The 24,833-nt window shown below is 46.4% G+C and overlaps 1 protein-coding gene and 2 non-coding genes across 5 annotated transcripts in view; 2 read left to right on the forward strand and 1 right to left on the reverse strand.

Moving 5' to 3' along the window:
• The window catches only part of LOC120955577 (probable G-protein coupled receptor Mth-like 1), a 156,992-nt gene that overhangs the window by 87,767 nt on the left and 44,392 nt on the right, over positions 1 to 24,833 (forward strand). The window lies entirely within an intron of this gene.
• On the forward strand, positions 617 to 690 carry Trnat-agu (transfer RNA threonine (anticodon AGU)). The gene has a single exon. It is a non-coding gene; the product is annotated as a tRNA-Thr (tRNA).
• Trnat-agu (transfer RNA threonine (anticodon AGU)) lies at positions 15,102 to 15,175 on the reverse strand. The gene has a single exon. It is a non-coding gene; the product is annotated as a tRNA-Thr (tRNA).

Genomic DNA, 24,833 nt, shown 5'->3' on the forward strand with positions numbered 1-24,833 from the left:
TCGCTTTCTTCTCCCATGAGGGAAGCATCCCACGGAGGACCAGGCAGCATAAACGGGCCACGGTGGGCGCATAGAAAGAAGAGGTTTGAAATATCGTACCGATCGATGATTAATTGGGAATCGATCGGGCAGAAGAGTTGTGGCACCCGCTGACAACGTGTTTTGTACACTGGTTGGCTGGCTGGCTGGTTGGCTTGTTTCCATTTTCTCGTTCGGGGTGTGCAAGTGGGAACGCGAATAAATCATCCTGTAATGCTCGAGATTTTATTCAAAATATTAGCTGTACACAGAGACCCATAAATAACGGGTGGACAAATGAAGATAGCAGGGGTGGCCCCGGTTGCTAATGAAACGATCCCATTGAACGATCACGATCGCGGAGCAGTTTGTTGTTGGTCGGTAAATAAACAGCTCAGCCTTTAAGGGTGGGGCGTTTGGGGGGCGCTTATTTTTGGCTCCCTTTCACTTTATCCCTTGTCATCTTGGGGTGGGATTGGTTCTGGTTTGGGTGCGCGTGTGTGTTATGAAAAGGGAGGCTGTTGTCGGTCCACTGCACGCATGCGAGCTGTAGTTGGAGTGGAGTTTATATTGAAGGATAGGCAGTGGGAAAGCAAGCGGCGCCGTGGCTTAGTTGGTTAAAGCGCCTGTCTAGTAAACAGGAGATCGTGAGTTCGAATCTCGCCGGAGCCTAAGCGTTGGATCTTCTCATGACATGAGGTCGTGAAAAGGTACGATGACGTGGAAATATTTTATACGGTGAAATGATGGGTTTGGCCTTGAATATCATACAAAAATGCACTTACCTATCATCTTTAGAACATTATTCTTCTATACATCATCGCTCCGTTGCTGCACTTCTTCAATTTGTGAAACGGACAATTGTGTTGTGGCACTTCGGAGGGATCAATTCAAAGGTCAGTTTGGTGGGACTACAGCGACTACAAACTCGTGACAATTAACTCCATTCTCTGATGTTTGAACATGTCTGATTCACGTCAATGTGTCATTGACGTCTCTCTTGCCGAGACCACCCCAAAAACTGTTCCGATTCCACTGAAGCACAACTCCCCACTCCCAGAGTTTGAATCGTCTTCGGGGGATAAATAACCCTTTGCTCTGCTTTTTCATTTACTTTTACTCGGTGTGGAGTAGACAACCCTCCCGAATCAAAGATAAAAAACTTCTTCCTGATCGAAAAACTAAAGTAAACATTTACGTTACCGCCCAGGTTGATTACACTGGGCACTAGGCCCGATTCGAGCAAAGTAAAGAGGAGAGAAACCCCAGTACATAAAAACACGCTCATAAAACAAACATCAAATCACGGTTGAAGAAGCCCCACCATCGACAGAGAACACTTCATTGTCCGAAAAGGTTGGATGGCTCGTTTTTTTTTTTTCGTTTGAGGCCACCCGAAAGTTGCGGAGTAGCGGGGATTTGATAGGACGGCAATTGAGCGTGCCCCGTACATTTCTGTATCAGGAATAGTTCTAGATTGGATAAGGTAAAATGAGCCACCGGGGGCTTCCCTTTTTTTAAGACTACCATTCCCAAAAACCGGATGGAAATTTGAAACGTAAGCTCTAGATTTGATCAAATCGTTAGAGACCATATGATCAGAGCGATAGAGCGTAATGGACGAAATTGGAATTCAGAGCTCTGCTTTTCTGCGCATACGTTCTCACATTCCCTGCCTTGGCAAACCCATTTCGGATTGATTACGAAACACACCGGCACCGGCTCCGAATCGTACCAATTTAAAGAACTTTGCACTCGTAGTGCTTCCTGTGGCTGTGCTTCAAGAAACTCTGTTGACCAACATTTAACGGCAAACGCCTAGATCTAGAGGTTTTGTGGCTGGGAATTAACATCTACGGGCGAGGTCTTAGAACCTCGCTGCTAGAAGTTTGTGGGAATAGATAGCAGGTTGAAAGTACCGCAAATTATTTATGCCCCCTTTGGCGGGCTCGAGGCCGTATCGAATTCAACTCGGTCGATTCGGTAGCATATAATCATTGACCGCAAAAAATCCCGTGCTCCTCTCGTTAGTGCTTCTCGATTCGGGTGCTTTGCCGGTAGAATGCAAACTAGTCGCAACTAATCAGCATCCGAGCGCAAAACGGGATGGTTTAGTGGGTTGTGTGTGTGTGTGTGCTGTGTGTACTGTGGGTAGCCACGTAGATGTGTTTTTTACTCATCTCTTCTAAATTCTCGTTTGATGTACACCTGACGAATGATTGTGGGAAGGACTCGCTCGTACTAGATTGTTGTGGCGAACACAACACAAACAACTTAATTTGTTTTAACCCGGTGCCAGTGGCCTGTGATCAGCAAAGGAATCAAACCGAAAGGTTGAACACTTCTATATTGTATTCAAAACAGCTATGGTCAGTCTTTAGAGTCGACAGCCACTGGCACTACGTTTGCGTGTCACAGGCACAGAAACACAAGCGTGGTGAAATCAATCCCACACAGCGATGACTGTAGGGCATCCCTGGCTACAATCACAGAACATCGTTGCATCGTTGGTGCATCGGAAGCGTGTTTTTCGGGAATGGATTCAAAATTTTATTGCATCCAAGCATCCTGCTCCGATTTCGATTTTCGAGTTTGCTTCGATCAGCACGGGAGGTACACGGTATTCATTGGACCGGAAATCATGACCTGACTCGAACTCTCAAAACTGCTCGGGCAGGCAAGCCGGAAATTAGATTGATTCGGTCGTGTTTTTCCAAATGGTAATCGGATCCAAAGCGAAAGAGGGTGACGAGAGACGGGGAGCAGAACAGAACACAACACCTGCCGAATAAACGTTTGAAGTGGAGGTAGAACTTCCCTTCTGAAACAAACCGAGACCTCCCCGAGATTGGAGCTGGGATGTTCCGGGGCGCGGACTGAGATTTAATTAAATTTGAAACATTTTTTCACGCTCTCTCTCTCTCTTTCTCTGTTAGCTCAGGTGGTTTTGTGTTCGTTTTAGACCAACAGACACCTGTATGCGACCAGATTCGGTCTGGTGAGCCTGTACCGGGTTTCATAACCGGGTGTTATATTTCCTCCCGGAGTGTCAATAATTTAATATCGTATCACGATCGGATAAGCTAATCTCAACCAGAGGTGTGAAGCAAAATATAAAAGGAACAACAAATTGATAAAACCCTAATGAAACTCTGCAAATATGGCCGTGACCTAGAGTTTTGCTGGAGTTCCCAGCGCGTTTATCACGTATTCTGCGGGGACTGATAAGAACATTAAGTTAGAGAGATGGAGTTGTCATTATGGTGGCACCTGGTGGAAGCTTTATTTATGTTTGTCTCTACGGAGTACTTACCACGATGAATGGTGGACATGCATTGTGTCCTCTGGCATTGTTTGTGACGTCCTACTCGCCTCAATCTACGGCTTCTCCCCGAACGAAACACTGCAGTCCTGCGGGAGTCGTTAGATGACACCGTTCGCGTGTGGTGATTATGAACCCAAATGCCAGCGGGTTCCGTCCAAGCGTTTGTCTCTCGCGTTTGATAACGGATTCCCGACCCGTGCCGCTCACACAGCATGCTGTTGCCAAAATAGAACGGTCCGCCGCGCCAAAGTCCCGTTTAATCTGGTTTTCGGTGGTGTAAAAATAAAATCACACACACACATGCACACAGCGAGTCAGCTGCCGCGATGCCAAATGCCGACTAAAGGAATGCACAAACGTTTGGTCTCTCGGCCGTTGATTGGCAGGTCATTGGAGACAGGGAAGAGCACGGGAGCAGAACAGGTTCTGCTGTGACGTCTCTGTGTGTGCCACTGAAGTGGATCGGGAAGGGAAGAAAAACAAAACCACCGAGCCGCACACAGACACAGCTCTGAAGGGGTTAGAATAAGAGAGGAGATCTTAATCCCAGAAGCACACGACCAGCCTTCATATTCGTTCGTTGACATCGGAGTTCGTTCCAGATGTCTCCGAAACGGTGCACGATCTAATCAATCTGTGACCGGGGCAAAGTCGATTGCGATTGAAGCGTTTGAGGATTTATTGTTTCCTATATGAAACGGGAAGCTGAATCCCATTCCGGCTCCCACCAGCTATCAATTGGGTCGAGTTTACGCGGATAAAGTCGAACACTTCAACATTGTATCAGTACACTCTGCCGCTCACTAATCATAGTCCATCACGACGATCGTGCTCGTTTCGAAATGTCACCCCGGCGGAGGGTAGATCGTTTTGCATAGCCTCAGTTCCCCCCAGATGCTGCGAGTGAACGAGCCAGATATTAGCGCAAGTGTTGGAATGTCGTTCCGTGCAAGGGTAGCTGATTTGAATTTGGACGTCAGTGGTAGCAGCCGGACGTTTCTCACCGTTCACTCGACGGTGCCTAGGATCGTGCGCTCGCTCGCATTTAGCCCATAAATCAACAAGTTCTACACAGCAAACACCTTGAAACACAGACGGAGGGACACACTGTAAACTGTGCACCCTAAAGCCAATGCCAAACATTCCACAACGGCCACCGGCCGGGCTGCGGGGTGGTTCATATGCGGCCTTAAACCGTTGACATTATGCAAACGCACTGCCCGCCCGGTCCCAGCGGTCCATTTCGGGACATTTCCACTTATCAGCTCGTTGTGGCAGTGTGACGAGTGACTTCGCTTCGATGGTGGTGTCCATAACAGATCATTAGATCCTATTTCGATGAACATTTCTGTCATGATGCTGATCGGTGCGTACTTGAAAGACGAGATGATCGGCATGATCAGCCATGATCTTTTGCTAATCGATTCACTGTAATCACTGCGAATTCCGCGATGCTTCATGCTCGGGTCTGTACCTTTCTTCTTCTGTACGTTGTATTTTTAGGCGGTTGTTTATCTACTAATGCGTGTCTTGAATGTTAATTGAATGGAAGGTGTTTCACCTATTTTTTTTGGTTTGCTGGCGTCTTTCGAGGTGCGGGCATTGGGCGAACCTCGTCCGACGACGACGACAACAAAGAGCTACAATTGCGCTTGAACGATCGTATTGCCTCGTGGCCGTCATAAAACAGCGACTGATTGCATCGGCGACCTTCCCTCATATTGCATTCATAATGCAGCGCTCTAACTCCTTGCGAATTGCCAATAAATTAGCTCGTTCAGTTCGACGTCTATTAGCGATGGTTAGCTCTGGGCGGAAGATACCCGATGCCGTCCCGTTTAAGATCTCGTAGCCCCGTTTTCTTCGACCGTCCGGCGGCTCCGGTGCAGCGATCATAAATATTCAAATGATCAAAAGCACTGGGTGCGTTTGGGTTGCGCATTCCACCTTACCGTGTGCATCGTAACAACGGTTGCGCAAAACTTGAAATGGTTATTTTAATGCGTGTTTATATGGTGCTCCTATTGCGAATTGCAGCAGGCGAGCGCGCGCGCCCGATGGTTTTCAAACGTAGTCTTTGCACTGCATCTGTCGCTAAGGCAATTGTTAACGACTTTAAAAGACATTATCCTCAATAGTTGCCGGTGTGTTATGATTGAAAGGGCTCCAATATTGCGCCATCCATTCTTTTGACACCAGACGGCACCCTTGAAGAATGTTTGCCTCGTCCAAAGTGAGTTGTTATGATCGAATGTGACCCATTGGCGGTCCAGAATGCTTTTAGTAAGCATTATTACCTCGAGTTAACCGATCGAAGGTTAATTGCGCCATTGCCATATTGTCAATATGGCTTATGATATAAAATTATTACCGCCAGAGTTGAAAAAATTACCTTCTCACGATCTTACAACCACTACGTTCAGAGAACCGTATGTCTCGTTTGATACCTGTTGCAAGCTCTGCTGCCATCTTCGAAGCCCTAATTGATTGCTTGGGTTTTGATGGGTTTGGTTCGTATGGGCGAGCAAATTGCCGCTCATTACAGCATCCAATTTGATTGATTCTAGCAAGGGCGAGATGGCGGGAGTACGTACAAGGTTTACATTGCATATGACCACCTACATCATCGGTTTCATCATCATCATCATCATCATTCCCATCCCACAACCCTGATCGGCATCTTCGCACATCTTCGATTGATCTTGCCTCGACATGGTTCGGTTGACGTCGAGGCGGGCCAAACGGTGCCGGGATGGAAATGGCTTATCCAAAAGCGGAAAAGACGTCGGTAATATTGGTGGAAAATAGGTTATTATGCGCGGGTCGGTAAAAGGTTAAAACCATTAACATGGGGTTCCACCGTGTGAGCAACGCTCCTCGGGTACATTTTAAAAGCGCCCGAAACAGCTCACGGTACTTCACTCAGGTGCGCTGGTGCTTGAATGTATGTAAAATGACGAGTGTGTTTCGATGCGAGTATGCATTAAATGAAAACATGAAATAGTGCTTGCAGCAGCGTCGTGTAATGTGTGAGTGAGCGCCGTAGAACGTTTGAAGCGCATAGAAGCCACCGTGAAGTAGGAAGGATTAATGTGTGAACTCCCCTCTTTCGTTTGGTGCGTCTTTTCCACCCGAGAGTCGGCAAAGAAGTTACTGAGTGGAAGATTATGTCGTATTCGATAGACATCGATTTTAATGGTGGATATGCGTACGAGGAGCGTAAAGGTGGAGCTACGGTCTGGGAGAAGTCTCTCGACTTGACGACTTATCAACGACGTAAAGAGACGACAATATTTAAGCGGTCTTTAAGGCAAGCAGCGGCTGTAAGTAGAGTCGTTCCCAGAGCAACGACAAGAGGTCAATAAGAGGATAAAACACAACTTGGTTGAATGCTTAATGGCGGGAGACGGGATTCGTTTGTAAACATCGCTCGGTGGTCTTTTAGCTCGAGTCTTTACTTAAGATTTTGAGACGTTAGTCCATCATTAAGGTACTTGAGAACAGAAACAATAATGAGCAAACATTACTGTTGAGGGGTGAGTTTGAACAGCATAAAAGCTTACCTTTTGGATTTCAGTTCCATCACAACTCAAACTCAAGCTCAACTCACTTCAGCCATGCACGTGATTTCCACAATGTATGAACTTTGGATGAAAATTCCAATATTTTCTATCAAACTATTGCCCTTGCCCATAAACCATATCGAGTTGCGATACAGCACACGTACTACAGTAACATTTTAAAATCACTTTAATTGCTCTCCATCTGCCACCGGGAACGTGTTTTAATTTGCCCATCAAAATCGATTCCTGCGCGCTCTCTCTCTCTCTCTGGACACTACGCAAGGACCGCTATGCGCACGATTTTGGGCCAAAAACATTTTTAATTGAATTTTCACACCACCCATGCAACCTGCCAAGCATTTCAATCGTGGTTACGTGACGAAAGCTACGCATAGAAGCGAGGTAGCCCTTGGCTAGTGTGCCGCTATCGAACGACTTCAACCAGACCACGGGATGGGGAGAAGGGGAATGCGGAAGTTTAATTGGAAACGGTTCTTGCGAAATATCAGTCGTCCTGCGGAAAAGACACATCCTTCGGGGCAATGTTTGTGCAACTCGTGTGATGCATGATGTGGGGCGATAGTCATCATCTTGTTTTACCTTTGCCGTACATCACTCATCAGTATGCTCCCGGTGGTATGATGGTTGTTCTGGTCAGCGTTCGTTAGTTCCCTTTGGCTACTCTGCCATAGACAGTTCCACAGTTCGAGTTCCAGGTGCGATGTGTCATGGTCCTCATAAATCCCCTTTATTTCATCTCTCACGCTTCATTCGGTGGAATGGGTGGAAGAGCCAGATGGATGGATCAATATTTATAATTACATCTTGTCTGGCTGTTGGATTTGTGTCCTCTTTGGACTTGGGAAGCGTGGTTGTTCGTGCAAGATGTAAGCAAGTCTGATTACCTTTAATATCATTTAGATATCCCTGCTATTGAAAGTATTAAATAAAAAAGCTTTTGGAAGGATTTTTGAATTGGAAAATGACCTTCCATACATGATGTATATGATGTACCGTAGCATTTTAAAATAAAGTGAGATTAATTATCCAGATGTTCGAAACACCATCGCACTAAAACTAGCCAATGCAGCCTGAAAACAGTTCCATCGATATGATCATCGATTGAAAAGAATCCCCGTGCGATGATAAGTGTCTTGAGCGACCTCCACTGAAAATAGCCGGCATCGACGTCCAAAATGGACATACCATCGTGGAACTGGTTTTATGCCGCGGCTACAGTTCCAGCATCGAGATTTATCGATACCAATCAACAAAATACATCACTATCAGCATGTGCACCGCCACTTGGTGTGAATGAAGAGAGCGGACTTGGCCTGGGCCCTCAACCAGATTCGAACCGTTGCAACGAGTGGCTGCACCTGAAGCACCTTCATATACGGCTTTTAACGAGTAGTGCTTATCGGTGAGTCCACTTACAGATGCGGTTTTTGAATAATTGCGCTTAACAACAAATCGTGCGATTCACTTCAAGAAGCTTGAGGTGGTCATTGCTCAAATTACAATGATCAAGCGATCGTCCGACGTGAAAGCACTACTCAGGGGGACTGTTTTTTGTTGTTGGTGGTGATATGAAACACAACACCACTCGATAAGGTCAGTTGCCATTTTGAGGATGCCATAAAACTGAAGAGCAACGTCACTAACGGACACCATTTGAATGCCACCAAGCGCAGCACCAGCATGGACGCAAGGTGAAAGGACACGGTCGACTTTAGGACGATTAATTTTCAGCTTAATTAAAAACACGAATAATTTGTGTCATTAGAGAGAGAGGACGTCTTCGGAACCGATTAGAGTCGATGAGAACCGAACCACCTTTTTGAGTGTGTGTGATGGTGCTTTAAAAGCTGTTCAACAAAACTGCTCTGCTCTGCTCTTCCCGCTTTGAGCCCGTTGAAGCTGTTTCTCCTGTTAAGAAGACTGTTAAGAAACCCGTTGACGACACACACACGCACTCACACACACATCGAGTGTGCGGATCTTTTTACTTTAATGATGGTGATAAAAACAGCAATCACTAATTGACGATAAATGCCGAGCCGAGCGTTGCTTTGCGGGCTTCTGGAATTGAGCAGCCCAGCAGCAAGCAACCTGACAATTATGGCGATGCGCGTTGCGTTTGCTCGACCGGGGATGTGTTTTGTGCGTCCCCTTTTCAGCTCCTGTTCAGCACAAGATGCTCCCACTGTCCCGCTGTCCGGATGGGAGCATATGTTTTCCAGAGCTCCCCACGAGGAGAAGGCCCCGGCCCTGGGCCGGTGGGCTCACTCGTCATAGAGCTCGAGTTTCGGTGCGGAAGAATTCCTGAAGTGTCTGGCTTCACTGTTTTCCCCCATGGGGCGGGAAGAAATCAAGTCACCGGCTTTGTTGTTGGCACCGGTAAGCGATGGCAACTGTCCATCAGGTCAGCTTGCTGAGCAGTGTGTGTGTGTGTGTGTGGAGCTGGATTCCAACGCATACGTACGTGAAGGATGTACGAACCGGTGGTAAAAGTGGTCCATCCGATGAGTGTCGTCGCAGGAATGTCTTCAATTGCCACATCAGAACAATTCCACCAGTCATCTGGTGCTGCCGAGAAGCATCTCGAACTTGACAGGTAGACCCTCTCGCGCGCGCTTACCTTAGAACGCGTAGAAAGCTAAGCCTTAAATATTGACTTCTTTGGAGTGATCTTTGTGGAGTGCCTTTGTCTAAAAACCAGTAGCCGAAGCTGTGTCTCGTGTCATGTGGAAACCGATTGCGGTGGAGTAGTTTTCAACAGCGATGCGTTAAAGAGCGCTAACGTGGACAGGTGATTTACGGCTCAACCGTATCCATCTCGAGACCTTTGCGCACTTACTAAATCGTGTCCATCAGATCCGTTTATATATACGGCGTCCTGTCAGAACTGCGACGACAAACACGGCGACACGGCGGCGAGAGGTCAAACTTCTCGTTATGATCGGTACAACACTAAAAGAGCTTTCCATCTGGAGAACGAACGAAACGAGTCGTAACGACGACTCGAAACAACGCAACTGATTGTTCTCTCCCCCCCCCCCCCCCCCCTACGCTAGGAAGATCTCTGTTTGTGTTTATGTTGAGCTGAGTTGTGAGCTGGCGGCATTTGTCCAAGGCAAAGTCGCCGTGTCGCTTTCTTCCATCGATCTATCATCTCAGAGTTGTGCGGAGTGCCTCTGCCATTTGCAAATCCCGTTCGGAACCGTTTTCCAGAACTGTCATAAAGATCGTTAGCGTTGATCGTAGCAATCTGGAAAACACGATAATCGACGATAATTATGATAATCTCGATCGCAACGGCGCTCGATTGAATTATCTCTGCATCGACTAAACGATCTCTGGACTGGATCGTTACGATAAGCTTAGCTAAGGCTGGAAGAATTGCAAGGGAAGGTTACACACACGGGGAAGGCCAGAGAGATCGCACAAGATCAACGTGGTTGGTGCCTGTCGCGTTGGGGGCTTGTTCGTGGGCTGGAGGAGCTGTTTGAAGGATGCTGATTCAATTAAAATTGTCCAAGTACCACGAAGCAAGGGGGCAGTTTGTTGGGAACTCGCGCTCTACGTCAGCTATTCAGCACTGGTCTAATGGAGCCGTGTAATATAGGGGATAGGGAGGAATGGTTTAGTAGTGAAGCCTCGGAGAACCAGAAATGATTTATGACAGTACGCAGACACATACACACATGCTCTACGCACTGGAAACTAGTAGCAAAAGAGAGAAAAGACAAAATCTATGATGTGGCGGAGCTTTCCGCCTTCTTCGTGTACACTGACTGCATTGGTCGGGCAATAAAGGTGGCGATAGAAATCGATCACAATCGCCTGCGAGCTATCGCCGACGACAGAATCTGCAAAACGCACCAACTTTATTAGATTGAAACATTGTGTGTGTGTGTGGATATTGGTGCAACGGCTGAGGCTCCAAAAAGGCCCCTGACGGCCCTTATAAGCTGTTTTTTTCCTCTCCAACTAGCCATTCATTTCATTACACCGCTGACGTTGAAATGTAGCCGACGTATAGGCATTCGCTTTAATATAGAATTCAAGATTTAAGGCTTATCTCTTGTCGGCTTGCAGCGTTGCAGGGCCCCAATGTTTGCCAATCTGGCATAAATCATGTGATCAAAGGGATTCTGTGTTTTTTTTCCTCCTCCTCCTCCTCCTCCTCTTCTCGTCAAATGTTTTGTGCAACGAATGGTGTGTGTGAGAAATTGGATCCGGGTGGATTGGGTGTATGGATGCTACTGTCGCGCCGTGGCAGCGTTTGCCCCCGGTTTGACGGTATTAGAAATGCGCATATGATACGAGATTATTTATGCTGCAATGGGGCGGCCGCCCATTTAAAACCCGCGGCCGTGGTTGTGATTGATGGCTGTGACAAAAGGCCGACTCCTCGATGTTGTAGGAGAAGGAGGAGGAGGTGGAAGAGAAGAACTGGAAAATTGATCCATGAACAGAGTGTGTGTGAGAGAGAGCGAGAGTAGGCTCCCTCCAATTCCTCGCGAAGGGAGAGCCATAAATATTGACATGGAAAAGGTTTTGACATGGCTGTGTAATTTTTGTGCCAGACCTTTTTCCCGCACCATCCTCCTTCGCCCCCCTATCTGAGAGGGTTGCATTTTTCCGCTTTCTCCCGCAAGGTATGAACATGGAAATCAATTCCCACCACCGAATCGAAAGGGGCAGGGTGATGTTCTCCCTTCATAGTGTGGCATAAACTTTCACTGCAAGATTCGATGCACTTGGTTCCCGAGGAAAGAATATCCCAATGGGCACACACACACACACACACACACACACACGCACACACACATTCACACATGTGGCTGCATTTATGGAATTGCATTACGTGTTTCCAGTGCCCTCCCCGTTCGGGGGCCCATTCCTCGCAGTCAAACCATTTATTTGCCTATTTATCATAATAATAACAGTTTCTTTCTTCTCTTTTCTCTCTCTTCTTCTCTTCTTCTCTCCTCATAGGTAAGTGATTCATCTGAAAGCGTCTCAGGTGCACACCATAGACGGATACAAACCTTGAAGGGGGACAGGTTTGTTGTGCTCTGTTCACCTTCTCGGAGCGCGCGCATTATGCATCCGGGCCTCCGGGGGGAGGAGTGCAGGGTTTCCATTTCCTTTGCATACAGCTAGCAGCCTCCTGAAGGTAACTTCCAACCATCACCCCCTGGGGGTGGCAACTGTCGTCGGCGGTGTAATGGTGCGGCGGTGAGCATTGAGCGTACCTTGCAGCGAGTTGGGGCTATTTGAAATGGGCAGCCAATGGTCGTTACGGCTGAACCCGTATTCGAGCACACTCTCAATAGAGCATCTGGCCTTGCCAAATTCGCGATGTCACAAGGCAGCAACCATTGATGAGATGCACCTTTTGTCCGCTCCCTTCTCACTCGTTTCTTGCCGCTTGTTCGTTCGTTCGTTTCACTTTCGCCGTTTTGCTCCATCGCAGATTAATGACGGACCCTTTGCATACTTGTCCACGGGAGGTAAGGAATGAAACACGATTTACGACTCGCGACTGTACCGGGCCGCACCGCTGGACGTCCAGACTTGCTCCCCGGTTGGACACGTGCGAATGGAGCAATGCATTTGCCCGGTGCTGACGGTGGCACATGCACATTAACGTTTGTGCATCCGGCACCCGTCTGGGCCCGCCGGTTGTCGAGATGGATGGTCATGGGTTCGACCTGTTCGGGCGCAGACCTTGGGCCGGGATGAGCTGATTTCTTGATCGGTTTCCCGATGAAAGGGAAAAGAACCAACCGACTGCACCGTTTTGACAGTGAAAGTTTATCTTGTTTCTTTCTCCGGGGCTGGTCGTCGTTGTGCCCGGAGAACGTCGCCGTGATGAGCGAACCGGATCACCGGTCGGTGTTTGATGGATGATGGAGTACAATTTGGCGTCGTGGCGTTAGTGAAAGTGAACCGGACAAGAAGAAGGATTAGATTTTGCAGAGAAATTATGATGATTTTCCCCCTAGACTGACATACGATTGACATTACAATCCAATTCAATTGCGATTTTATTACGATCCTACGGAATTCATTCAATGTACCACAAAAAAGTAACTCATAAATCGAGAGCAAAACATTGGCTAATGTTTCAACCGCTCCGGTCAAAAGAAGCCGCATTACTTTTCGTTCGTAATAGCCGTTTCGTTCGTAATTAGAAACAGGCGGTCAGTGAGCATGCTCAAAGGAAAAGGGTCCGACGCTATCTCGGGAACGCAATCTCAAAATTGCGACCTCTGGCCGGGGTCTGAAAGTGAAGGCATACATTCAATTAGCTTTCCTCTTTTTCAGAAACGCACACGTGCAATCTGCAACTCTTGGAGAAAAAAAACGAACCCCATGGACCGGAAGTAAGCAATCTTCAGCGCTTAGATTGCTCCATCGGAATCGGAGCGTTTTTTGTTTGGGTTTGTTAAACTTTCCTTTCACTGTTTGGTGGGCGTTTGGAAGCGATTCTTGGAATCAAGAACGAGCCAATGCCAATGACTTGCGCCCTCCGAAAATCCAAACATTCGTTTCTCCGGACGGCTTTCCCAAGAGTGGAGTTTATTGAAATTAATGAATGAAATTAATTTAGTGCAGATCAGACTGGCCAGACTGGTAGCGGCCAATAATTTACTGCACAAACGAACCACACACACACACACACACATACACTATCAGAGGGCATGTTTTCGGTGCTCTCTCACTCTCATTCTCGCTCCGACGCATCGCCTCGGTGGGCGTAGAACCAGTGTTTGTGCTTGATTTTTAAATATTAAATTGCTTCTTTGAACTTCTGACGAGAGAGAGGAGCAAGAAAAGGCGGCAAAAGAGCATTGCAAGAAACGTCATGCGAGTGGTTGACCAGAACGATACCGTACGCTGATGAGGATATCACTAATTATAGTTACACGGACGGGTTAATTTTCATTCGAGCGTCGTTCTTCGGGACAGGTTTCCCCTATTCCTCAGACATCACAAGAGTTGCCGCGTAAGCAGGTTGACTCTTTGTCGCTGATAAGATTGGGCACTTGGGGAAGTAATTTTTCAATTTCGTTCACTAACTGTCTCTCTCGCCATCAAGAGAGCGGTTCTAATTAATTCAGGCCGTTTCTTTTCCATCGCAATGTCCATTAGAGTCGTCGTCGTGTAACTCTTTTCCTGCTGGATTTAATTGAAATAAAATCACGCCTTAACGACGTGATGTACGGCTGGCGTATGTATAGTTTTAGAAAATAGAGTACGACACTCACGCATACGCAGCAAACTGTACGCAAAAAGGAAGCACTTCGTGTGTCTAGCTTCTAGCTTCCAGTCCGCTTATGCACTGGCGCAAAGAATGTGCAAAGAAACATGTTTCCGCTGGTGGATTTTCATTCTAATTGAATTCACACTCAGCACAGGCCAGCCAGTGGTCGTGGTGGTCGTGCTAGCGTTGTCGTCGTTAGTGTGAAAAACGACCGCATCGCCGACACAGTGTACCAGTACAGTGCGGGGGCCAGGCCCGTCTGGTGACATATTCCTCATTGTTTTCTCTATTTGGAGCTCGCGCCGGACGGGATGGAAACAAATAGAAAACGTGGGATAAAGGGAAGAAAAATTGCGGAAACCTTCGCTCGCACGCATAACCGCCCTCTCAAGTCTCCCCTACCCAAAAGTTCTCGATGTCACTGCCCCGGGACGGCGGTGTCGGCGGCGGCGACGTTTTATTTGCTGTTTGGCAACTGTTCTTTCTATTCTCCTCCAGCCGCCGCGGCATAGACATCTATTCACGCAGCACAAACACGCTGCTGCTGGTAGCCGCACACGCAAAACGCCTACACGTCGTCCACCTACAGGGGAACGAGAGCGAGCGCGTACTTCTTCGCGTATATGTGTTCGATTCCGATCCATAGCTGTGTGGGTGGTGGGTGGAGGGGTATGGCGATAAATAATTGCTTTAATCCGCGTGGCGCGCATTTTTGGTGCTCTTGTAAGTTGCACGACGACAGCTTCCGTTCTCTACTGGTGTTGCGTCGGTGTTGATAGCGTAAGTAGACACAATTTACTGTACACACACGTGTGTATGTGCGTGTAAATACCATTTCTGATCACCATTCACAATTGCATAAAACCTATTAAAAGAATCTGAAAAGTAAAAGTTACTGTGACTATACACATCACTTAGGCTCCGGCGAGATTCGAACTCACGATCTCCTGTTTACTAGACAGGCGCTTTAACCAACTAAGCCACGGCGCCGTTGTGAAGGGAGCACGTTCATAGTCCAATATATAATCTTGTTTGCGACCGACTGCACACCTTTACCGTGTGTTGCGTTTTACAATCTCTTTCGTGCTCGCGTACCGGTGATAAACAGTTTCAATTGCATTTAATATTTATTTTTACTGTCCTTTTCTTTTTTGCTTTCGGGGTGGCCGGTTGAAATCTGGCTCTCGTTTTAAAAGGATAAATAATCCCGATTTGCTATTTTTACCTTATTCGACCCCTATTTTTGCCGTAGTGCAAACTGTTCGAGTGCTCAGACACCTAGTGGAGAGGGGTCGTATGATTCATTTTCATATTTTCACATGATTTATCCGGAAATTTATAGCCTCGAAACGTAGAGCGTTCTATTTGTTGCAGGCGCACGTACGCGATACGCGTGCTGCTCTGAGCAATGGATGTATGGTGGAAGGTTTGGTTTTGTCGTTTTCATTAGGAACCAATGTGTGGCCAAAGGTATTAAAAAGGATGAATGGATACGAGGGAAGCAAGAGACAGAGAGAGAGAAAGCGTAAAAAAACTACATCGCATCCAATTTTCCTCCCTGTGTATGATTTTTGTCGAACGCCAACCGTGGTCGGTGGTCGTGATCTGGAAAGTCTTTCGTAGGTATGAGTTTTGGGTGGTTTTTTGTCTGCGCAAAAAAAAGAAGTTACCTACTCCGCATAGCTTCCATCGTTTCGCTGTTGTGTGGAGCGGAACATGGAACAAACTTTAGCGACCTGCACACACAAACCATGCCCTTTGCAACTGGCTGCATTAAACATGGCAAACACAGCGCACGGGCTGCATCCATTCCCCCACCAGAAGCTCGGGTAATGCTTATTTGTTCAATTTTGATCGTTTGCAAATTTATTGGCTCACTTTTGCAAGCCGTTGTTTTGCTTTCTTCCGTTGTTGCAACACCGTTCTTTCATTTTCTCCCTTTCAGTGTACGGTTCTGCTGCATTCTGCTACTGTTTGGATGATGAGTGCGTTAAGCGCCGAAAATCCGATCGAAAAGGTTTTTAGAGACTAGCAAAAACGTCCTTCCAAAACTCGGAAACGATGACACAAGCCGCCAGTGAGCGAGACGAACATTCGGAGGCGATTAATTATGCTGAATTGGCAGAAAAGTATCCTTCCTGGGTGTGGGCTGTGTATCTCCGGTGCCGCTTTTTGTTGAGTTGTGCAAGGATAATTAATGACACTTGAATGATGGTAAGCGAACGCGAACGGGTGAACAAAAAAGGGCTACCCGTTGTTCGTGTTTATTAAACGTTTCGGTATGCAAGCGCATCGGTATTGATATTTGAAGTGAGCGTCACACACACACTGCACACTCATTTCCGCTTCCGATGGTGACCGACGGTTGCTGTAGTTGCCGGGCGAGCGAACTACCGGATGCTAGGATCAAACGTGCCAAAGTGATTGATGATAAAATGATGGATCAAATTGTCCCGGCTTTGACGATAAGCTGGTGAAATTTGCTTTGATTTACTGCTGGAAACTCAACAGGAAATTGGAGTATTGAAGCGTTCATAATTTATCACACGCATGCGATCGAACGGTGTGTGTGGGTCGTTGTAATTAGGCTTAAGTGATGAGGCTTTATGTCGTCGCCTTTGATGAACGGATAATATTTGGCTTTAGTTACCGATGCAGATGCTATCGATCGGTGCCTTTGGGTGTAATTCATTTGGAAAATGTTACCCTCAAATGTGAATGGATGGTTGTAGGCAAATAAACCGGTATTGCAACGAATGCTGAACGATATGCGTTTTAATGGAAAAATGTCATAAAATATTCTACTTGCTTTGCTCAAACCAAATGATCCAAAATCAACAGCAACGATATGTTATGGGATATTCTAAGGCTGTTTTTCTCCCGTATAAAAACCCTACCTACTCACCAAAACCTTCTTTGCTTAATAATCTGTCTGAGCGATTTCTCGCCATTGAACAAACATAAAAGACGCAGGTCTGAATGGAGAGAGCGAGATGAATTTGCATTTCCTGTTTCATCCAGCGATGCAAATGCCAGACTAGAGGCCAGGCTGAATGAAATTTAATTCCCCCTTGTCCCGGTGCCCTCGGGAACACGGGTCAAATTTCTAATGGAATTGGAAGCAACTGGCAAACAAAGCTTTAGCACACGGATCCGTACTTAAAGGAGTGTGCGAAGCGAAGAAAATCGCCAAACACAACCCAAACAAAAGAACGGGACCCCACGGCTCAACTACGGGACGGAAATCATGCGAGAGTAATTTAATTCAGCAACGTCCGCCTTCGCCCAACGGCGGGATTCATTGCAGGAGGAACCTCCTTTTTTGGACACAATCGTGGGAGTTCTGGCCGGTTCGGTTCGTTCGCGAATACGAATCGCTTAATGACATAATCATTAGCAATGTGACGAGGCGGGAAGGAATGGCAAGAATCGAATATTGACCGGCTGAAGGTGGTTTGGAGTTAATAATCCGGTTCCGGGCGGGCATTGCTGTGGAGCTTTGGCGCTGGAGAACTGTGCAAGGATTTGAACTTGACCACCGGCAATGTGTGGAGGTGGACAGGTTGGTTCTTTTTTTGGCTGGTGAAGTTTGTTGGATGTCTTACAGGAATTAATCGGTTCATGGACCTCCTGTTGAGGGTGATGCAATCCGCTACGAGGGAAATAATAACGATCGGAAATGCACTTATTGGAACACAATGAAGCCTCTTATTGCGTTGGCTGGAGTATTTTTTGTCTGAAGTACATTCAGGAGCTTTTCACACTCTTAATACCATCTCATTGAATAAAAGCTCTTCCAAAGCCTTCATCAGAGTAATGAACTATCATTTTATCCTATTCTACATAAGATTAGCTGTTGAAAATTCCAAAACTCAACCTAATTGATCTGTCGAAGACTTCATCATCAGAATGTTGGAGCGTACCTTTGAAGTTTACATTAGATTCCACCTACACCTGTACCTCCAAATGCTTCAATGGCGTTGCGTTCGATTGCGTGCCTTGAAACAATTTCGCCCCAAAATGGCACTATTTCCAAACCTTCAGAACCTTCCAACATCGCATCATTGTGCGTTTATTTGCTCAAAACGGTGCTGTGTCCCACACAACATTCCATGGCAATAAAACATGATGATCCCACCGGTTTATTTTGGACACACAGGCCTTTTGAAGTGTTCTGGTTTCGCTTGGTTTCGATGTCCCTCCGCGCAAGGCGATCCTTCCCGCGTTTGTTGTTTTGTACATCTGAACTACGCGTGCGTGTGTGCGTGTGGGCGAACGGGAATTGAAGTATTTGGCCAGTTTTGTAGTTTTGAATAATTGATTTTTCGTGCGGAAATTTCAATTCACAGCGCTGTGTGTTGTGCGTAGTTGTGGGTTTGCACGCTGTTCTGTGCACTTGTGCGTTTGGAGAGCAATTGTTTATTGCGCGGAGGTCGCTTTGTCTTTATTTGACGGTGTGGGGGCGTGAGAAATGTTTGTTGTGGAGAGTGCGTTTTGTGAAACAATTTATTTCACATATGGAGAAGGTATTTTATTCTGTTTGTTCATGGGTATAAGCGAGCTCGAAATAACATGTCATTTTAAGCACATCAAACAATAACGAAAGTAGAAAGCATATTGAAACGACGGCAAATGGGAATCGTGGGACATAAATTGAGTTGTGTAAATGTTTTTATTTTCAGATTGATAGTTCAATCTAAATTACCCGCTTTGACGAGTTCATTTCATTTACTCAATTTCATCCGTGCTGGATGAAATCCCAGATACTGGTAATCTAAATGTGTCATCTAAAACAATCACGCCCGGGTGCTGTATCGATAAACTGTAATCAGAAACCGATCAACCATAGTTAAATGCTTCGTCAATTTCCGGCCTCCGTGCGTAGCAACGTTGCGCTAAACAATCCATTTCAAATCAAACAAGCTGTTTTGAAAATTTACGTGTTCGTGTTCGAGAGTGCCGCTTGTCAGCAGCCGGACAATCGAATACGACACCCGTAAACGTAAAATGCCATTCCGGAGTATGTTTGGCACTGTCCCTCTGGTGTCTGGACAGGGCCGGATGAAATTTGATACGAAAATCGGTGGTACCTTCCATTCATTACACGAATGACAGGATCAATAAATGTGTGACATTCGGGGGAAAAGGTGTCACAAGCTCACACCAACAGTTGCGGTGATTTGCGATGCGAAAGAAGGACGGGAACGGGATAATAAACAGAGCCACACACACACAGGACACAGAGCGAAAATGCTCGTCGAACCTTAACCGATCGGATAACAATCGAACATCGAATAATCCGAGCGGGTCTGTGTGTGTGTTCTGGTTGTAATATTGGTTTTTATGATGCACCAACCATTCGACACTGTTTGGGGTGATGTCCCTTAAGGGAAGTTGTAGTCGGTGTGTTGGGAATGTAGCACACCCGAGCACACAAACAATGATTGTTTGACATAATTTCAAGGCTTAAAGGTGTTCGTGTGAAGGGAACTAAAGAGGAGAACGTTTCAACAGCTGGCCATAATAGGCGCTTATGTTGTTGAAGCTTACATGATGGAAGTTTGGCAAAAGAATTGCGCACACAGGCTTCGTCAAAAGCCAAACGCAGTGTATCGTAGAGTTTGATCTATGGAGGAGTGTCTGCCAACGGATAAAGAAGCCAAAGTCGGCTGGTTTTACTGGTGTACGTAGAGAGTTTACGTTTTACAACCCAACCTCTCCACACTGCACCAGAACAATCAAACAATGTGTTGAAGTTAACAGTGACGGAGACAAATACAGTTTGCAAAAAAAACACACACACATTCCTTTCAATAAAACGGATGCTATTCAGGTCTCTTCCTTGTTTCGCTGACTTCCGGTCGTGTCATGGCGACCGAAGTGCGACAGATGATGGGATTCGCACTCACCCGACCGTAACGACGCATGCATGGAACGAATTACGTATCCTTCAGGCGCTCAGAGGACATTGTCACGTCATGCCCGGAATGGAATGAACAGGCTGGTTCGAGAATTTTCAAAAAAAAAAAAAAAAAAAACAATGGCACACGCACAAAAAAGAATGCTCCCAAAAAAACGTCCTCTTTTTCCTTGAAGGCTTTTCCGTTGCTATGCCGATAGTGCACACTAGACTATCTGGCAACATTGCTGTCATGTGGTGCTACGGGCGGGCGTTAGAAAACGCGCCTGAAAGGTAGGCTACACGCAATGCGTTTCTCACGTTGTCCGACACTCCGCAAAACGCAATAGGCAGTGTCGAGCGGGACATGTGACACTGACACTCGCACTGACAGCTTGGGCTCTCGCTGAGCTTGGCCGTCAGCTGCAGGGAAGAAAGATCACCTATTCCCACTGGGAGTGTGCGTGTGTGGGAATGCCGGGCATAGTGTCGTTGCATTAATTTCGTCGAGCAGGCTATAAAACACGGGCATGGTGAATGGAAACTGTCGCGAGCTAATATGTTTATGCTAATGTGGCTGAGCGACACGTTTGATGAGCTTTTCACACCCAGCTGTCACGGGATCTTAAATCCCATTTTCTAGGGCTAGGCGTGGGTACCACGCTGCTGATACTCTGGCCGAGAGCCACCCAAATTTCTTCCGCTCTTTACGTATCGATCGGAAAGGGGTTAAATGGTTTCTTATTGACCTCCGCTAACTAAAGTGTATGTTTTTAGGGTTAATGGGCGCACCCCATTTAGTGTACGAAGTCTCGTGGGAAGGGAGAAATCTAGGTAACGAAGAAGAGCGATCCCTTCTCCCGAAAAAGAAAGAAAATCGATCGATTGGATCCAATGATCGTTCGTTTCACTTTTCAACAAACCTAAAGGGCATTAATAACCCATGTTTACGCCTGATGCCCTCCCATTATCTCGTTATCTTTCTGTGGCGTTTTTCACTGGCGATTGCTTTCAAAAGCTGAATCGTTTTGAGGATTTACTGGGAAGAGTGCAATATATCACTGTTCAGCAACGTAGGGCCCGCTCGCTGACAGGGCGAACTAGTTTCCGTTCTGTTTGCAGAGTGTGTTGGGGTTTTTTTTTACCCCCGCTGAAAAGTCATTACTGCTTTAATCTAACAAACTGTTCGTTTGAAGATAATCAAGCAAAACTTTCGTTTTTCGTGTAGTACATGACACAACACAGTTCATGGTATAAAACCAATCGTGTACGACCTGGTGAAAGGGGTCCTGTTGGGGCACTTGGCTGTCAACTCACGTGCAGCAGACTTCAGATCGCAACGGAATGATCTCTACCCCTTAACGAGCTCTCTAGCCAAATGACGCTGGTTTTGTGATGTACAGATATTATGTACCCTACTTAAGCAAATTGTTATGACATGTGAAAATAACCATAGCCTAATGCGACTTCTGCGCCTCCGCACACAACAAAAACAATAACGAATGCCTCTTTATCGCTTTCCATCAATTCCAGCTATTGAAAAGAAGTTTCATTTCCACTGTTTGTTTCGGTATGGCATGGATGTCACCGTGTCCATCGACTCCTAGACTCCAACTTACCTACCCCCATCACACACACACTCAGGGTCAAGTAGGGCAATTGGGAGAAACCATCGGGTGGTTGACAGTGCGGGTCACAAAAGTATGTGAAAATAATTACCTTTTCCAAATGGATACGAGTGGCTAGAACAGAGAAGCCGCTACCGTAATGGGACGCGGACGACGACAACAACAAAAAAAACGGCATAATGACACCAATTTCTGTACGCAGGAGGGGGGGGAAGGGGGGTCCTACTGTGCGCGACATGCGACAAACCTTACGACGGGACGATGTTTCACGCCTCGCTAGAGCTTACGTCGGTGTAGCCGTTTTTATGAGCCCAGGGAAGCATGTCAGAGGAAGTACAGTGGAGGGAAATGTGTCGTGAAAGGTGTTGAAACGTTCCAGGAAGATCATCACTCTCGCCACACTGCTCTAACGGTATCGGGCGGGCCAGGAAAGAAGAAGTGTCTTTGCCCTTTTCCTGCTTTAAACCCCAAAACGAAACATGTAACATGTCCACTTTATGCCCTCTCTTCCCATTTTAACATTGAAGCAAAATATATTGCCAGTTTTAGGTTAAAAAATAGTTCACCATCATTTAAAGAACGCCTCGAAAACGAAACGACCGGGCTAAAATTGCTCATTGAAATGCATCATTCTTTACTGCGAGCGAGAAAAATGAAACACATGACAAGCAAATTTCAAAAACCCCAGTACAGCTTCATCCCAATTCTCTCGGCGGGTCTTTCTCGGCATAATTTATGTGCTGCATTTAATCTTCTTCCATTTTCCCCACTCCCGAGCGATATATATATATTAGCCTGTTGTTCTGTTAACGCTGCATTCACACGCGCGCAATTCATTCCCCTGTTTTGTGAGTCTGTGAGTAGCGCAAGGGCCAGTGAATAATGGTAACTTTATCGTATTTCCGCTTCATTTCTCAAACGGCGTCAAACGAAACGAGCGCACTGTGCGGATGGAGATCTCAACCAACTATCAATTCGTTGCAGGGTATTGGGATTAAGGTGTCTGTGTGTGTGTGAGGGGTAGTGTCCGCTGAATGGATAAGTAAGGTGCTCTATTCTTTCGCACGATCATGACGCTTCTTTGTGATCTTAAACGGTGGATGAGCTAATGTTTCCAAAAAAAGTCCCTTAAATCATGCCCACCCAAACCGACAGCTGATGTCTACAACGCGTGGGCCAAAAAGGGGACCCTGCAAACTTAAAACCTTGTACAACCTTGTGTACTACCTTCTGCATGCTCTCCCGCGCGCAAATGTGAACGTGCCGTGTCCTTTCCGATCAGATGGACAACAACCGAAACTGTCGCACGTAAAAGTTTTTAATCCGCAACAAAGTCACACCAGCACGCTACAGGGGAGTTTTTTTGCCTAATCCAAGCGTTTTTTAGGCTCTGAAATAGGAAGGTGTTAATAGAAGGGGGACCTACAGAATCGAGAAGATAAATCTGAAACACGAAACAACCAAACAACGTTTCGGTTTGCTACTTGTTCAACAGTACATGTACACACCGTCCCGGCACTCCATGCTCAAGCGTCCTTGACAGTGCTACCCCTCCGCGTAGGGTTGAAAGTTAGAATTCACACCAACCCTGTCCCATGAGGAAAATCCCGCTCGTCAGTCGGAGGCAAACGCTCGGATTCGCACGACAGCTTGCCGAGCTGTGTGTGTTAGCTCGGTTGATAATTCTACTCAATTATGATAATAGCCAATCGTGGGGGAAAGAGTTGTCGTGTGATTTTTCCAGCATTCTGGTAATCCTTTCCAACTGCTGACATGTACACCATGCCGCACTACAAAACCAGACAATAATTGCATTTCGGTGAAACAAGGCAGGACGGGGTTTTTTTTGGGAAGTTGCTAAAAAAGTGTGCTCCAAAATCTCAACCCATAAAAAAGGGGGATGAAATGACACTTTTCAAAGCACTTCCAAAGTCCTCTTTCTCTCTCTCTCTCTCTCTCTCTCTCTCTCTCTCTCTCTCTCTCTCTCTCTCTTTTTGGGCAAACCCAAAAAAAATCCCACCTAACGAGCCTGATGATACTATATTCCGTCAGCTGCAGATGACAAACGGCATGATTGGAGGTGACACATTTTTGGCACCAATCGGAATCATCGCTTTGGTGTTTCAGTAGCCGCTTCCCGGTGGCGCCCTATTTGGTGCCAGATTCTCCTCACCATCCATGGTACAGAGTGCAATCACATTGTGGTCCAGATTTGCTAGTTGCTCTGCCCCAAACGTTATTCAAACGCTCTCGCTTTCGGTTAGCGGCGTCCTGCAACAAGACCTGACAAGTACGTCTGTCACCATCATCATCATCATCATCGTCATTGGCAGCACGGGAGGTTTTTGAAAGCAATCAAATTCAATTTGCATAAATTACATTGTTCTAATGGATTTCATAAAGTTTGTTGGTTTTTCGCTGTCGATCGGGTTCCGGTAGGTGATGGTTCGGGACACACCGGTCGCTTTCAATAACTTTGGAAAGAGTGGACACGTTTTCTGTGTGCTGTTCAAATGAAATTTGATAAAAGCATTACCACCCCGCGCTATGTTCCTTGCACCGGGGGTGTGCGCAAAGAGAAGTGTCGGAATAGTAGGACTATTTTCACGGATTATTATCTTAAACGGTCGCTCGTGTTTGCGCGATTTGAGTGAGTTAATGGAGCGAAGTGGTTGTACCAGATTGGTCCGAAAAGCGGGAAGTATGAGTTACCCAATGTTTACATTTCTATTTTGAGGAGGCAAATCAGTTGAACAAAACGGATGGAATAGTACGAGATGATGTCGAAGTAAACAAAGTTATTAAAATCATTCCTTTAGAGCATAAAACTGTGTCCATTGAAGCTAATTTCGTTTTATCGTTTTTCCTCCTTAATTTCAGGTGAGTTTTGATGACGCTTCTGCAACCTGCCTTCAAAGAAAGATTCCGTAAATATAACCCCATACATGTGGAACCACCACTAGCTACAAAGTCCTAAATGTTTGACTTCATTACGCATTATCACCGGTTACGCATCACGATCACGTCCAGACCGGATCGAATCGTTTCCCCTCTATTTCGTGTCTGTGGTCTGTGTTTTTCAAATATAGGTTAGGGAAGTGATCGACTGTTTGCCGACACC

The sequence above is a fragment of the Anopheles coluzzii genome, chromosome 3 (genome assembly GCF_943734685.1).
Source record: "Anopheles coluzzii chromosome 3, AcolN3, whole genome shotgun sequence".
NCBI lineage: Eukaryota > Metazoa > Arthropoda > Insecta > Diptera > Culicidae > Anopheles > Anopheles coluzzii.